The sequence below is a fragment of the Triticum urartu genome, chromosome 7A, assembly GCF_056163025.1.
Source record: "Triticum urartu cultivar PI428250 chromosome 7A, HENAU_Tu73, whole genome shotgun sequence".
In the NCBI taxonomy this organism is placed as follows: Eukaryota; Viridiplantae; Streptophyta; class Magnoliopsida; order Poales; family Poaceae; genus Triticum; species Triticum urartu.
In genome coordinates, this window is record NC_141879.1 from 739,789,665 (window position 1) to 739,806,007 (window position 16,343).

The 16,343-nt window shown below is 43.7% G+C and overlaps 2 pseudogenes across 1 annotated transcript; one reads left to right on the forward strand and one right to left on the reverse strand.

Moving 5' to 3' along the window:
• Positions 1-388: 388 nt before the first annotated feature.
• On the forward strand, positions 389-3,846 carry LOC147962560 (disease resistance protein RGA5-like; annotated as a pseudogene). Its single transcript, XR_015610910.1, has 3 exons — positions 389-1,403; positions 1,560-3,453; positions 3,574-3,846. The product of XR_015610910.1 is annotated as a disease resistance protein RGA5-like (transcript).
• A 1,620-nt stretch (positions 3,847-5,466) lies between these two features.
• On the reverse strand, positions 5,467-14,755 carry LOC147962561 (uncharacterized; annotated as a pseudogene).
• Positions 14,756-16,343: the final 1,588 nt, after the last annotated feature.

The window sequence follows — 16,343 nt, forward strand, 5'->3', positions numbered from 1 at the left end:
TCTGCAAATTATAGAAGAAATTGTATATACCAAATTGTATATATGTGTGTGGTCCTAGAAGAAACTCTATGATATATTATTGGTTCTATGAGAAATTCTATTATATATGCATAACGTGTATAATATATAGTAGCATAAAATATGTTGAAATGAACAAGAATTAAATGAAAACACAAAAGGAAAAGGAAAAATAAACAATAAACCCTAGACCCTTAAACCTTTGTGGGGCCAACTAAACAAATAATCATAGATTATAGCCTAACTTTCCTTGACCATGGTAATCCAAAGCATGTAATTGTATGACGGGTCCAGGCACACAGATTAGTACTACTACTACCACCCCCTCATCATTCACCCCAAATACACAAGTCCTGCTGCCATCAGCTCCGTTGGAGAGGACTACCGACACGCATCTCCTTACCATCGCCTCCCTTCTCAGTACAAGGACCTCAGCACTCCCCGCAGTTCACTGCACAAATCACATCTGGGAGCAAACACACCCGTGACTGTCGCTAAAGAAAGCTCAGCCGGAGAACTGCCGACGCCCATCCGATCAAGCAGAGCAATGGAGGTTGCAGCTGGGGCGATAAGCCCTCTCCTCCGCAAGCTCGGCGAGCTGCTTCTTGCTGAATTCACCCTGGGCGAGCGGGTGAAGAAGCGCGTCAAGTCCCTCCGAACGGAGCTGGAGATGATGCATGTCTTCCTCCACAAAGTGGGCAACGTGCCGCGGGACGAGCTCGACCCGCACCTCCGGATCTGGGCAGGAAAGGTCCGGAAGCTCTCCTACAACATGGAAGATGCTGTGGACGCTACATGGTCCGCGTGTACGACGGTAGTCATGGCGACCATGGCCCCAACAACATGAAGAACAGAGTGAAGAAGTTCTTCAAGCGGACCAAGAAGCTCTTCAACAAAGGTAGGGCTCTTCATCAAATCTCTGACACCATCCAAGATGCCCAGGACCTCGCCAAGGAACTCGGTGAGCTCCGTCAAAGGTACGCGCTCGAGACGCGTGCAGATGGTGTGGCAAATGCCATTGATCCTCGTCTCAAAGCTGTGCATAGAGATGTCACAGAGCTCGTGGGCATCGAGGGCACACAGGATGAGCTGACCAGAAAGCTATTTCATGGGGATGAGATGTCCAGGCGGCAACTCAAGACTCTGTCTATTGTTGGATTTGGTTGATTGGGAAAGACTACCCTTGCTAAAGCAATGTATGACAAGATCGAAGCGCAGTTTGATTGTAGAGTGTTTGTTTCGGTGTCTCGGAATCCCGACATAACAAAGATTTTCAAGACCATGTTATGTGGACTTGACAACAGTAAGTTTGCAGACATCAACAAAGCTGATAGGGACAATGGGCAACTCATTGATGAACTAAGAGCGTTTCTTCAAGATAAGAGGTATGGATTCATTGATGTAAATTCCAAGGCTATAGGCCTATGTTCGACCCCATCTTCACTAAGATATATACCTCGCTATTAATAGAATTTAGAAAAAAAACTTGGTTATGTAGTCTTCAATGACACATGAACTAACGTCCTAAAAATATCACACAGGTACTTAATCGTGATTGATGACATATGGGGTGAAGATGCATGGGAAATTATCAAGTGTGCTTTCTATAAAGCATGTCGCGTATCTAGTGGTGATATTATTCATAGGATGAAATCTCTTGATGATGATAACTCCAGAAAGCTCTTCTACAAAAGAATATTCCCTCGAGGAAGTGGATGTCCCGTTGAACTGGAGCAAGTATCAGAAGAAATTTTGAAGAAATGTGGTGGCGTGCCACTAGCCATCATTACTATAGCTAGCCTTTTGGCCGGCAATGATAAACAGATAAAGTCAAAGGATCAATGGGACAAAAATACTTGGTTCTATTGGTCGTGGACTTGCAGAAGGTCGTACTGCAAAGGATATGCAGAATATACTATCCTATAGTTATTACGATTTACCTTCTTATTTAAAGACCTGTTTATTATTTAAAGGATATGCAAAGGATATGGATAAATAGAGACCGATTGATATGGAGGTGGATAGCTGAAGGCTTCATCGAAGGTGGAGACCAAGAAATTAGACTATTTGAGCTTGGAGAGAGATACTTCAGTGAGCTATTAAATAGAAACTTGATTCAGCCAGGATATGATGATAAAGGCAGGCTGATATATTGTCACGTACATGATATGGTACTTGATTTCATATGTTCTCTATCAAGGGAAGACAACTTTGTTACTATACTGGATGGCACTAAAAAAAGCAAAATGAATTCTGATAGCATGGTTCGCAGGTTATCCTTCCAGGAAAACATGTCACAACCCAACACACATTGGGTCAATGACACACGTATGTCGAAGTTGAGGTCAATTACTCTGTTTAGAACTGATGTTGATATGATTCAGACTCTTTCAAGCTTTCAACTTCTGCGTGTATTGGATTTAGAAGGGTGTGACCTTAGGGAAAGCGGCCACCACATTGATCTTAGATGTGTTGGGAAATTATTACATCTGAGGTACCTAGGGCTACAAGGTACATATCTTGATGTTCTCCCCATGGAAATTGGAAGGCTACAATTTTTGCAAACACTGGACTTGAGAACGTTTGGATCAATGGAGGTGCCATCAAGTGTTGTTCGGTTAGGACATTTGATGTGCCTATATGTTTATCCAGATATGAGATTGCCAGATGGGATAGGAAACTTGGTGTCCATAGAAGAGCTCAAGTCTGTTAAGGTGCGTGGTACTGATGAGATTGAGAAAGAGCTAGGGAAGCTGGTGGAGCTGAGGGTGCTTCGCCTTTTGTGGGAGGCAGAAGAAGACGAGAGAGTGTGTGAATCTTTGTTGGTATCCCTTGGCAATCTGCAGAAATTGTGTAGTCTAAGTATTTCTAATTGGGGGGCTGCAAGGCTCGATGTCAGCTGGGACGGCTGGCTACCCCCTCCACACCTCCACACATTTGAGTTCAATTTTTGTACCTCGACATTGCCTAGATGGGTCAACTCATCGTTGTTTCCCGTCCTCTCCTACATGGAACTAAGAGTGGATAAATTGAGGCCAGAGGTCGACATTCAAATCCTTGGGAAGTTGCCCACTCTTCTTTCTCTATTTCTGGGAACTAGACTTCAATTGACTCCCGTCGAAAGTTTCATCATTGACGATGATGCATTCCCTTGCCTGAGAAGGTGCAAATTCAGTGGGTTTGAGACCGGGCCATCTATGTTTCCGCGAGGATCTGTGCCGAGGCTTGAATACCTTAGCTTCGATGTCCGAGCGGCGCGCATTGTTAATGGTGACTTGGACGTCGGCATGGGGCATCTCCCTTCTCTCCAGGAAGTCCATGTTTGTCTTTGGTCGGAGGAGTACCGCTCGCCATCAGTGCTGAAGGCGTATGAAATGCTGGAGTTCGCATTGGCCTCCCATCAAAACCATCCAAAGCTTCTTCAGGCTTGGAGTCGTAAGTCTTCTATCTCACGCACCTAGGCTTCTATAGACTTTGACATAATTAACTACTAGCTTAATTCTTTCAGGCCCAAGAATGCAAATTAATGCTGATTCTTTTTTCTTTGTTTCAAAGGTTTACGACCGGAGGATCTGGAAGAAGAAGAGGGGCCTGCAGCAGTGGTCACCGGGAATGACAGAGAAGGCGAGCCAGTTGTGCTGTAGAACCAATCCTACGCATTCAAATCCGCAGGTAAGCAGCAGCTACCAGCTCATCCCCGTCCACATACACATTACTAGATTTGCCAACTGATTTACGCTCTCCGGCCGTGTTGATTTCTGCTAAAGATTTGAAATTACAACAATCTTATAAGAAACCTGACATTACAGAGCCTAAGAGTAAGGAGTAAACACAATAGGAAAGTTCTAACATTCTACTCCCTCCGTTCCAAAATAAGTGTCTCAACCTTAGTACAAAGTTAAGACATTTATTTTGGGACAGAAAGTTAGTACAAAGTTGAGACACTTATTTTGGGACGGAGGGAGTATCTGACAGGATAACAACATTTTGTTCATCTAGGACTGGGAGTAAGCATGCTCTTGAAAGATGCACAATCCTTACTTACGTGCCATTTTGTTCGAAGTGTTGTTTGGCAATGGAACATGTGTTTTTCTTTCTCCGTCCTGAACTGCAAAAGGCATGAAGTTTAAGAACCCTATATATTTTGGTTGTGTGATCTGTCGAACTGTGCTGGCTGGCTTATGTTTTACAAGTGCTTAGTTTCTTTGGTTGGGTCTTTCCTTATGTGTCTGTAAGATGTATGCAAACTGGGTTTGCATGTGTGTGTACATGACTTCAGTTTATAATATAAATGAAGTTACACCACTGGCTTATAAAATGAAGTCACAGCTAGCTATGCGTAATTGGCTGGGATCACAGCATGCAATGCTTTGGGGGACATAGATGATAGATCGCATTTTATCTCGATGTTCTGCTGCTGTTTCTGCCTGGATGTATGGACGCTTTGCACGTCGCCCCAGAACAGAGATGAGTTTGTGGATCTCTGCCTAGCTAGGGGCTGCGTCTCAGATTAAAATCCCTTTGAGTTCTCTCTACTCGCTGTTACATACTACTTACTGTGCTGTGTCCTTCGTGTTGCAGTGGCAGAAGCCGGTCACACATACCAGGGGACGAAGCATGTCGTGGAGAAGATTACCGCGGAGTTGAAAGTGATTGAATCCTGGAATGCAGCCTGACAGACAGAGGCGGATCTGGCTGATAGCCGTGTTCAATGTTCCTTTGGTGTTGTGTGGGATGCGAACCAACCTGTGGTTGAGTTGATTAGGTGGACAGTGGTATCCCCAACCCACCAGGGTTCAAATCCTGGTGCTCGCATTATTCCTGGATTTATTTCAGGATTTCCGGCGATGCGCTTTCAGTGGGAGGAGACGTTCCCATCGACGACGAGGCGCCTACGGTGACTTCGTAAATCTCAAGATGATATGCCGGCTCAGTCTCTCGGAGGTGCTCATAGGGGTAGGGTGTGCGTGTGTGTGTTCATAGGGATGAGTGTATGCGCGTGTATATGAGCGCTTATGTCTGTACTGATGTTCAAAAAAAAAAAGAAACTCCTTTTCATTTTCGCCGGCCAAGCTTAGGTTTGGCTGGTGGTTTTCATTTTCTCGCTGTTTTTTTTTTTGTGTGATAAGCCTGAGGGTCTACCAATGACCTTGTAAAGGTTTGAGTAAAAGCTGGACCATCGGGTCTCTTCTCTAAAAAACACCAAATTTGTATTGTTTTACTTCATCAGCCATGCATGTACACCTATCTGGACACTAATTACTCAGAAATTATATATGCCCTTCTCGATCATAAGCATAATCTAGAAATGGAAAATTTGTTAAATTGTGCTACCGCTTTATACTACAAGCAATTTACATATCTGAACAAGACGCCGTGCTCCAGTCTGAATCTGATGCAGTCAGTTACAACACTAGAAACTTTTTATGGGGTAATTGGTTGCTAGAACTAATCGCAATCATTAAACTCCAGCTTTCCAACTATGTTTGGCAGTAGGAAGAACTGATACAATGGTCTTCCAAGGCGGTCGTCATCAATTAGCATCCTCTCTCGTGTGGAATGCTGATCCCTCTTGGAGGGAACAGCCAAGCTTTGCAATTCTGAATGCCGACTTCCAGATCCACTGTCGGATGCAGATTGTTTGTTCTGCAGGGCAGGATCCAACTAATGAATGTAAGGTCAGGAATTAAACAAGGTAATTAAGAGAGATTGCCAACGAAAATGACCGAGTGATTACCTTTTGAGTCGCCGGTCAACAGGTGTAAACTGAAACTCTGAACTCTGAAGGCTGACAGTGAAACACTACCATCTATCAAACCTGCACAAGATATGATGTATGTACTCAGCGGTTGTTGGGGCGGGGGTACAATGGAATTGGACTGTATGAACAAATAATCCACCTGTTCCAATATCGCACAAACATATTTTGATTAGCATTGACCTGTACTCAGAAAAAAGGGTAAGGAAAAACAGTTGCATTATGCCAACAAGAATGGAGCAAACACACTCATGGTCATGGATCAATCACCATATACACTTGCAACAAGGAATGAACACGGTATGGGAACCCAATGAATCCAAATGCTCAGGTCTTTACTTTGAGTTGGTCCTCAGCAGACGAACCTACCAAGTTGGGAACTGAAACTCTCAAGGACCAACATAGTGAAACATCAGCATTTCTGCAATCTGCTCAAGGTGTACTAGGCAGCTAGTGAACAAATAATCAACCTGTTCTTGCTTTAAACCAACAAGAATGCTTTAAAACTTTGAGATGTACACTCAAAACACAGAACTGATGTTTACAACATAATCTGTGCTATTTAGGACTTACTAGCTGAAATAAGTGTTACTTCAGAGCGCCTGAAGAAAAGAGGTGCTGACTATCTTGAATCAAGGCACTGATTTAGTATCTTCTCTGCCATAATATATCAGGTGCTTGAGGGCTGTGGCAGTGACAACGAACCTTTCTGGGGCAAAGGATTCAACTATTTTAGGAGTTGATTCAGAATTATGCACTGACAGCATGACAAATTATTACGACAAGGACATATGTATCCTTGTTTTTGTTGTTGTTGTTGGTACTAACCGTCATTGCTTACCAGCAGCGAGTGCACGATACCTAATGCTGTATCGCCATTTGAAGCTACAGATTGTCCTCCTAACAAAAGTTTCATGGTGAGTGATGCAATGCCAGCTGTTTATGAGAAGAAAAGAATGTAAAGCAAAACTGAAAAATCAGCAGCTGGAGTACCTGAATCATCCTGTTGAGGTTGTCCCATACATGATGAAACGGAATTAAATTGTGGAATCGATAGTTGATACTCCATTATTCACATGTCTGTCTGGTTGCAGAAATGGAGAAATTTTGAGCTCACATGCCTGTCTGGTTGCAGGAATAGATAAATTTGAATGCATATTTACACTTGCAAAATATTTGCTTGATGAGATTTTATTTAGCAGTTAAAAGAAAGCACATAGATATTCACTCACCTCCAGGCCCATCGATCAGGTGTCGCCTTGGTCTTCAAAGATCACCAGGCAGTTGTATAACATGCAAACAGTAATAGTCCATTTTGAATACCAGGTGTGACAGACCAACTCAGAGCTGCCAAAACTGTATACAGAAGGAAGCTCCATAAGAAATTATATGCAAGGCTGGGTAGCTAGCTGTATGCGTGAGATGAAGAAGCGCAAAGGAATGAAAAATCATGAATCATTGAGCACAAATACGTACTTACCATAAAACCAGCAACGCCCAACAAAAATCATGAATGGTTTATGGTGCGCATGCGACATGACTTGCATCCACGTGCAGATATACAGACATATCTCACGGTAAGATATCGGTATGTTCCTTCTAATTCCTTGACCTCCTCTGTTAGCTCTGCACTGCAATGTATTGCTTCTACCTGTTGCATGGAAGTGGGGAAGCCACCCTTGGGCAGCGCTCGGATTCCAAGACACTCGTAGACTCGGAGTTCCCTGAGAGAAGGAAGGCTGTGTAGCCCTTCAGGGAGGGATGGCATATCTTCGCAAAACATAAAATCTAGTTCTTGCAGGGAGGTGAGGACCTGCAGCGCATTCTCTTCCTCTTCTGTGAAGCTCTCCTTCCGTCGATCACAGCTGGTCCGTAATGTGCGGAGGGTGGTGGCGAGGAGGGTGCAGATGGGAGCAACAAGCACTGCTGAGATGCTATCCACTTCAAGTGTTGTCAATCGGTGGAAGGAGCCTGCTGGCAGTTTCACTCTTGCCATCTCTGAGAGCAGATCAGCAGCTACAGAGTGGGCTTGATGAAAACCTTTGATACTATACTTACTATTATAGACACACAATTGCTCAAGGTTGACTGTGATAAGAGGATTGAACCCTTCCACTGTTATATTCTCGCAATCTTTTAGCTCTAGCCTTGTGAGAGACGTGAGGTTTGAGAGGAGAGCCAATGACTTCATGCTGGAGTCTGAGATAACTGAAAGATCCCTGAGTGAAGCATTGAAAACAGGCTTGATGGTGTGAGCTCCTTCTCCTGATTCTTCTATGGGCCACCCAAAGAAGCTGCCACAGTTGTATACTGTAAATGATCGGAGCCAAGTGATCGGAGCCAAGTGAGGTCCTGGAGTCCTTGGCACGTGATGCCGCATGACCAGACACTTAGTCTTATTAGGGGCCTAAGCTTGTTGAGCCGTGTCAACGAAATGTGTGATACGCCAGTAATGCTCACAGTCTCTACTTTATCCAGGTTATGCAAGGCCAACTCCCCGTCATACTTCTTAACTTCCAACTCTTTTCCAAGATAATGCAATTTTGTGCCATGACGACATTGCACAGAGAAAGACGTTAATGTGGGAGTGTGAGGCATGGGCGGCAGGGACAACTTCGGGCAATCCGAAATTTCAAGTTGTGATAGATGAGTATAAGAAGAGCCAGAGCCCTCCTGAAGGAAGGGCAGCATACAGAGATTGGGACATTCTCTGCACTCAATGTATTCAAGCTTTGAGAAGGAATTAGCATTAGGAGCTCCAACCCACTCAGTAAGTTCTGGCAATGTATCAAGAACAATCCTCTTCAAATGCATAAAGCTTTTGTCCATAGCGCCACCAAAGCCAGGTCTGATCTCACGAACATTATAAATATGCCTCAGTGTGAGTGTCTGGAGAAGAGGAAGCTGACCAAAAGGTGGAAGAGTGCCCCATAACATACCGTCCAGGTAGAGGGAGACAAGCATTTTTGTGCTAATGTCACCACAAAACCAACGAGGACAAGTTGTGCAAACATTGTTTGTAATGGATAGACACGGAAGATTAGGGGGTGGTTCGAGACCATCAAGAACACCAGATTCTGTGATATGCTGGCTTGCATCCCATGCTAAGCTCAAAATTTTCAAACCCCATTTGCACATTAGTTGGGCTTCCATAGCCTCTTCCTTGGTTGACACGGTTTGTAGATTACATATACTCAGTTTTCCTGCAAGCTCTGTTAATTCCCCCAGCTCACTCAATTCAAATCCAACATTCTCTTTCTTGACATGGAATTCTTTCAGCTCCTGTAAACACTTCATCTTTCCAACCTCAGGAACATTGGAGTGGAGTTCATCTACTCTAACAAGGAAATGGCATAAATTGATAAGGCGGCTCATATCTTTAGGCAATTTATATGCACATGGACCTCTTAGGTCCAACAATTTCAAGTGATAAAATCTGGATAGAGTGCTAGGCAAAGTCATTTTGTAGTTATACTCCGATGCGGTTATTTTGAGGTGTCGAAGGTGGATAAGTTTTGAAAAGTTATGTGGCAAAGATTCTGGAGAATCCACTACTATAAATAGGACACGGAGACCCTCTATTTCCATAAGAGTATCTTTCAGAATCCCATCAACGGTTTCACCATATTCTCCAAAAATCATCAAAGCCCGCAAATTTCCAATGTCTATCTTGCTCCTCAATTTAATCATCTCTCTCCTAAAATTGTCACCTCCAAATTCCATTGTGACAGATAGGTGTTGAATAGTTTGTGGGATGAAATCAGCTCTAAAATTTGAACTACATATGTTTAGGCATTCTTGTGAGGAAATACTCCGAGATAGTTCATGCAATAAATCATGCATCACATAGTACTGATTCTCCCAATCATCAACTTCCTTCATGAGAAAACCATTGTCCACTAATTCTTCCATGTAGTTCTCATCTTTGTCTATGATTCCTATTGCAATCCAGAAATATGTGATCTCCAAATTATTAAACCTATAATCTTCGGGAAACAGGGGAAAATAAGGAAAACATTTTTTCAGATGGAAAGGAAGGTAATCGTAGCTAATCCTTAGAGACGGCATAATATCATTAGCATCTTTTTGTTTTTGCCATTCATTGTTTTCAAGAACTCCCATCCAATGTTCCCGAGAAAGTTCCTTCTTCAATAACCGACCAACTGTTTTGGCTGCTAGAGGCGAACCCTTTAGTTTACTGGCAATATTTCTTGCAACATCAGTTAAGTCATCTTGGCAATCCTGGTCGCTGATGCCACACATGCATGGAAAAAATCGGTGCTTTAGTATGGATCTTTTTTCCCCTTTCTAAAAGAGGTGAATGAGCGGCCAAACTGACATTTGTGATGGACGGTCGATGCAGAACTGGGCAGCTCCTCCAGGACATTACGGCATCTGCTTCTTTTGTCTAACTTCCAACAGTAGAAATGACAGTTGACTGTAAATCTGTAATGGTTCTGCAGAATAAAAGTAATGAATATGAGGTGAGAAAATTAGCAAGGTAAGGGAACTAACGAAATATAGATGCTTAGACATTACTTTGAGCTGGTTGTAGATGAAGCTACCAAGCAGAGACTGAAACTATGAAGGATGCAAGTCAAACTTCACAATATATGCAAACTTCACAGTCTGCACAAGATGCAGTTGGCAGTTGATTGTACTCCGAACCGACCAAGAGCTTGAAAAAATATGTGCATGTTCCAACATCGTACAAAATAGTAGGCGTTTTAGCTTTGAGATATTCAAAAAACGGTGAGGAAACATAGTTGCATTATGCCACCAAAAAAATGGAGCAAAGTATGTGTTGTGCTTACTCATATACAATCGAAGCAGTCTTATATCATCTAAAACTTCTGCGATATATATATTTCCCCAATACTCCAAACAAGCAATGCACACAACCTAGCTCGATCTAGTATCTGAGACCTGAAATATTTCCAAACCGTGAAGGTTAGGATAATAATCTTCATACTCCAAATTAGCAGAAAACAGAAGAAGGGCTCGCATATTACCAGTTATGTACCCTGGCCGAGCTAGTGAATGTACACACGAACATCTGGGTTTGTTTCCTTTAATTTCTGGAGTTGCTCATCTAGCTCGCGACTGCCAGCCGTTACGGCTACACGTAGCGAAGTGGGGAAGCCCCCCTTGGGCAGAGATCGGATTTCAGGACAACGTGTGACATGTAGGTGGCGAAGTGAAGGAAGGAGGTGTAACACTTGAGGAAGGCATGGCAGATTCGGGAAATCCTCAAATGTGATGTAACGGAGGGAGGTGAGGAGCTGAAGAGCTCCATCTTCCTCTCCCGTGAAGCTTTCTGCCCGCTGATCATGCTAGAATTGTAAATTCTGGAGGTTGCCGGCAAGGAGGCTGCAGATGGGAGCAACAAGCACTGCTGAGATGCAATCCACTACAAGACATTCCAGTGGAAGGATCCCACACGCAATGATAGGTTGGTCCTTTCTACCGCCAATTCTGAGAACAGATCCGCTGATACAGAGCGGCCAACACAATTTCCTTTGTTATACACAAACAAAGAGTTGAGGTTGACCGTGATGAGAGGATTAAATCCATCCACTGTTAAATTCTCACAGTCCAGCAAAGCTAGAGATTTGAGACAAGTGAGGTCTGAGAGCAGAGCCATTGACTGCATGCCTGAATCCCCGTGGATCTCAAGGACTTCGAGGGAAGCAAGGAAAGGCTTGATGGTGTGAGCTGCTTCAGTGGGCCACTTAAAGAAGTTGCTACAGTCTTTTACTATAAGTTGTTGGAGCCACGTGAAGTCCTGCAGTCCATGCCACGTGATGTTGCATGTGCTGAAACTTAGATCTTTTAGGGATTTCAGTTTGATGAGCTCTCTCAATGGAATGTGTGACAAATCTTCAATACGGATTCCTTGTACTTCACGCAGGTTATCCCAGGCCAGCTCACCACTATACCCATTAATAACCAAGACCTTTTCATATCTTTCACAATCATAAGACAACTCTGAGGAACCATGTCTCACAAGATAAGATGTTAGTGTGGGCGTGTGAGGCATGGGAGGCAGAGACAACTTAGGGCAATCATCAACAACAAACTTTGACAGATTGGCATAAGAGATAGAGCACTCCAGAAAGGGCACAGCACAGAGTTTGGGACAATCTTTGCAGCTGATGCATTCAAGTCTTGAAAAAGATTGGGCATTAGCCCCCCAACCCACTCAACAAATTCAGGTAATCTGTCAAGAACAATATTCTTCAAATTCACAAAGCTTTTGTCCGAAACACCACCCAAGCAAGGTCTGATCTCACGAAGTACAGAAATGCTGATCAATGTGAGTGACGTGAGATGCAATAGCTGCCCAAAAGGTGGAAGGGTGCCCCAAGACACATCCTCTAGGTGGAGAGACCCCAACATTTTGATGCTAATGTCACCACACAACCAACTAGGGCCAATTGTACCACCATGATTTCTAATTTCAAGTGCTTCAAGATTAGGGTGTCGCTTAAGAGCATCAAGAACATCACTATGTTGGAGTTCCGTACCACAAACTAACTCAAGCTTTTTCAAATCTCTTTTACACACAAGCTTGGCTTATTTAGCCTCTTCCATGGTTGCCACCTTCTCAAGACCATATATAGTGAGTTCTCCTCCAAGCTCATTTAGTTCCCCCAACTCCCTCAGTTCAAACCCAACACTCTCTTTTCTAACGCTGAATTCTTTGACCTCCTGTAAGCATTTCATCTTTCCGACCCCGGGAACTCGGGCATGGTGGTAAACACCAACACCAAAATGACGTAAGTTGATAAGACAGTTAATATCTTTAGGTAAGTTCGAATGAAGATCAAAAAAGTATAAATATTTCAAGTGATAGAATCTGGATAGTGTACTAGCAAGTAGCCAATAGTCTGAATTTGGGTGCAAAAGTTTTAGGTTCCGGAGGTGGATAAGTTTTGAAAAATTGAGTGGCAAAGGTTCATTGAACCCCACTCTTATAAGTAGGACACGGAGACCCTCTACTTCTTTACAAATATCTTTCAAAATACCATCTATTGTGACTCCATATCCTCCAAAAATCATCAAAGCCCGCAAATTGGCCATGTCTATCTTGCTTCTCAATTTAATCATTTCTACACTAAAATTCCCTTCATACCTACCTTCTATTGTGATGGATAAGTGTCGAACAGTTTGTGGGATGTCACCAACTCTAAAACCTGAACTACATATGTTGAGGCACTCTGGTGATGAAACACTTCGAGACTGTTCATGTAATAAATCATGAATTACATAGTATGGTTCCTTGTTATGATCTACTACCTTAACAAGAAAACCATTCTCTACAAATTCTTCAATATAATTCTCATCTTTTTCTATGACCCCTAGTGCAATCCAAAAATATGTAATATCTAAATTCCTAAACTGATAATCTTCAGGGAACAAGGCAAAATATGAAAAGCATTTTTTTAGATGAAAAGGAAGGTGATCATAGCTAATCCGCAACGATGGCATAATGTCATCACTATTTTTTTGCTTTTGCCAATCATTGTTGTTAAGAACTCCGGTCCAATGTTCCCAAGAAAATTCCTTCCTTAGTAACCGACCAACTGTTTTGGCTGCTAGCGGTGAACCTTTCAATTTATTTGCAATATCTCTTGCTATATCATCAAAGTCCTCTTGGTAATACTCAAGTTTGATTCCCTCAAATATTAATGATTTAAAGAATGTGAAGAAGTCATCAAACTCCAGACCTTGCAGTGCTATTGTATTGGTTGTTTTAACCATTTCAGATATTATTGGAAATCGAGTTGTGACGAGAACCATGTTACCCTTGGCTTCCCCCTTCTTGAATGGAGCTAACAATTTTTTCCATCCCTCACCATTGCATTCCCATATATCATCAAAGACAATTAAAAACCTTTTTGACTTGAGTCTCTCTGCTATGGATATTTGGAGCTGATCTAAGCTTGTTGTCTGATTTGGAGAGTTGCTTCCTTCTATGCTACTAAGGACCTGTTGGCTGAGTCTAAGCTCATCAAAATCAGTTGATACGCATACCCAAACCCTAACAGCAAAGTGCTCTTCTATCCTCTTATCATTATACAGGTGTTGGGTGAAAGTTGTCTTTCCAATACCCCCTGGACCAACTATAGGAAGAACAGAAAGGGGCTCACACTGCTCTGTGGCACTAGTGAGGATATCACCTACAGTTTTCTCAAAAATAGCTCTCCTCCCATACAATGTATCTTGGACAATGGTTGACCCTGTGATACGGTGTCTTTGGGGGATTGTAGTGGTGGTGCTATGGTGAGGAATTATGTGGAGCAACTGGGAGACACGGTTACAAAGGGATTGTGTTTCCTCTATCACTGACATGATTTTCTTGGAAATGGCAACTCTGTCAAATGGCAACTTAGCAACTGGACCATCATTATCATCACTACCAGGTTTCAGAATTGCATTGGGTGGGTTGTCCTTGTCAGTAATGACAGCAGCAGCAACACCATCATCATCTTTCATGCGCGAACAAGAAAAGCATGAAAAGCAGTTACCGACGGTGTGGCGAAGAGCATAGCGACCGTGGTGAGCATGACCTCGGAGGTCATCACCCAGGTCTGCCATCGCGTAGTGGGTGCCGTCGAGCTGGTCCTGGATGATGAAGTAGTGGAGCTCATCCAGTGCGTCCTCGGCCTAGTCGGCCTTGGCGCTGAGCTTCTGCAACAACCCCTGGAGACCAGGGTTGTCGCTCACGCCCCTCCTTTGGGCCTCGTGCAGCAGCCCCTGCGTGAGCAGGAGATCCTCCTTCATCTTCTCCGAGTTGAGGCCGAGCTGAGAGCTGGCAACAAACGCCTACACGAACTCATTGGACAGGTGGTTCAGCACACTGTCAATGAGCCCATTTGCCGCGCCGATCGCCGCCTCCATCTCCTCCGGCACCCCGGTAGGCAGGGTTAACTATGGTGGGTTGTGGTATGTGTGAGAGGTTGTGTGAGCAAGCTAAGCTAGCTGTTCGGTTGTGTGTGTTCCTGGTGGGTTGATGGATGGACTCTTTTATAGCACAGATCTGTAGGCACAGAGTGGGTAATCCTCTCTAATTAGCAATAACTAGGTAGTAAAGTTTTGTGATACTAAAGAGATCTAGATCTGAAATTGAAGCACGAGCCAGGCCAGCATAAGAAAATCAATCAGGAATCCAAGGCAGGCGACACTCCATGTGCTAAGCAACAAAGCACGGGACAAAAAGGTGCAGAATTTTTAAGGAAGAAGAGCAGAGTGACCTGCTGCATTGACTCGATGGAAATCGCTGCGACCGACCGTTGCTAATGCCTTGTTTCATCTGCACGCGCGCGTGTGAGGCGATGGATGACGAATGGGGCTATGCAATGGTTTTCAGTTGCACTTCTTGTTTAGTGTCTGGACAATGAGAGTAGGTGTTGGAATGGTGACATGCACACACACAGCATGAGTAGCAGACTACTTATCGACTATGCCATTTTCCAATAGTACGTCTTGTTTGCAAAGAGGATGTTCTCTGTACTCTTGCTCTTGCCATCCTCTTCAGTTAACTCATAATTACAGTAGTAAAGTCTGTACTAGTAGTATACTAAGCTAGCTAGATCTAAAACTGAAGCACGAGCCAAAGGCAGTATACAAATGAATCAGGAACGCGAGGGGGACGACAGTCCATGAGGAAGCAACTAAGCACAGGAGAAAAGGTGCAGCATTTTTTAACAGAGTGACCTGCATTGACTCGATGGACAAAAATTGCTGCGACCCACCGTTGGTTGTCTCATCTGCACGCGAGCGCAACCAAAGATCGATGATGAACAGGAAGCGGAACCGCAGGTCGACGTGCCGCACCGGCCATGCGGTCGAGGTCATGCAGGTGATGTTGCGTGCCAAGGAGAAGTTTTTCCAGCTAGATCTGAAACTAAAGAACGAGCATTCCGGCTGCATAAAGAATCAGAAGGGCGGCAGTCCCTTCCATGTGACAGTCCATTGGCTGGAAGTAAAGTGTACGCTGCGACCGTTAATCCGCAGTCTGATCTAGAGCATGATCTCCGGCGTGGATGATGAAAGACGAGTTATGCTAGCTTGTGCATGGCATCAGTCAGAGAACACCTGATCCCTGCACTCACACAGAAAGAGATGATTTTTGGGACGCACATTATATTAATTCTGGGATTTGAGAACTCGGTTGGGCCTGCAACTTGTTTGATCATGCGCGCAGGTGCACCACAAAACGGAGCTTATGTGCCTATGTTCATTTGTGTCTCGATCAACTCTTGTACCATTCAACAGGCCAGCATCCAACACTAGTTCTCTGAACTTGATAGTACGGAGTACCATTCAGCATTAGGAAAAGGATTAATTTGGATCATTTTATTGAAGGGTGGTGATCTGTGATCTAATAGGCCGGCATGCTTGAACATTTCTTTTTTTGAAAACAAAATTAAAAGAACTGGATGAGCCAATATGATTGGATCAAGAGGAGGCCGGCCGGAGCTGGAGACAGAGCCACATGTGTGAGAGATAGTAGCGTGGTTCGTCCGAAAAGATAATGTCCTGTACCGTAGTAGTATAATCT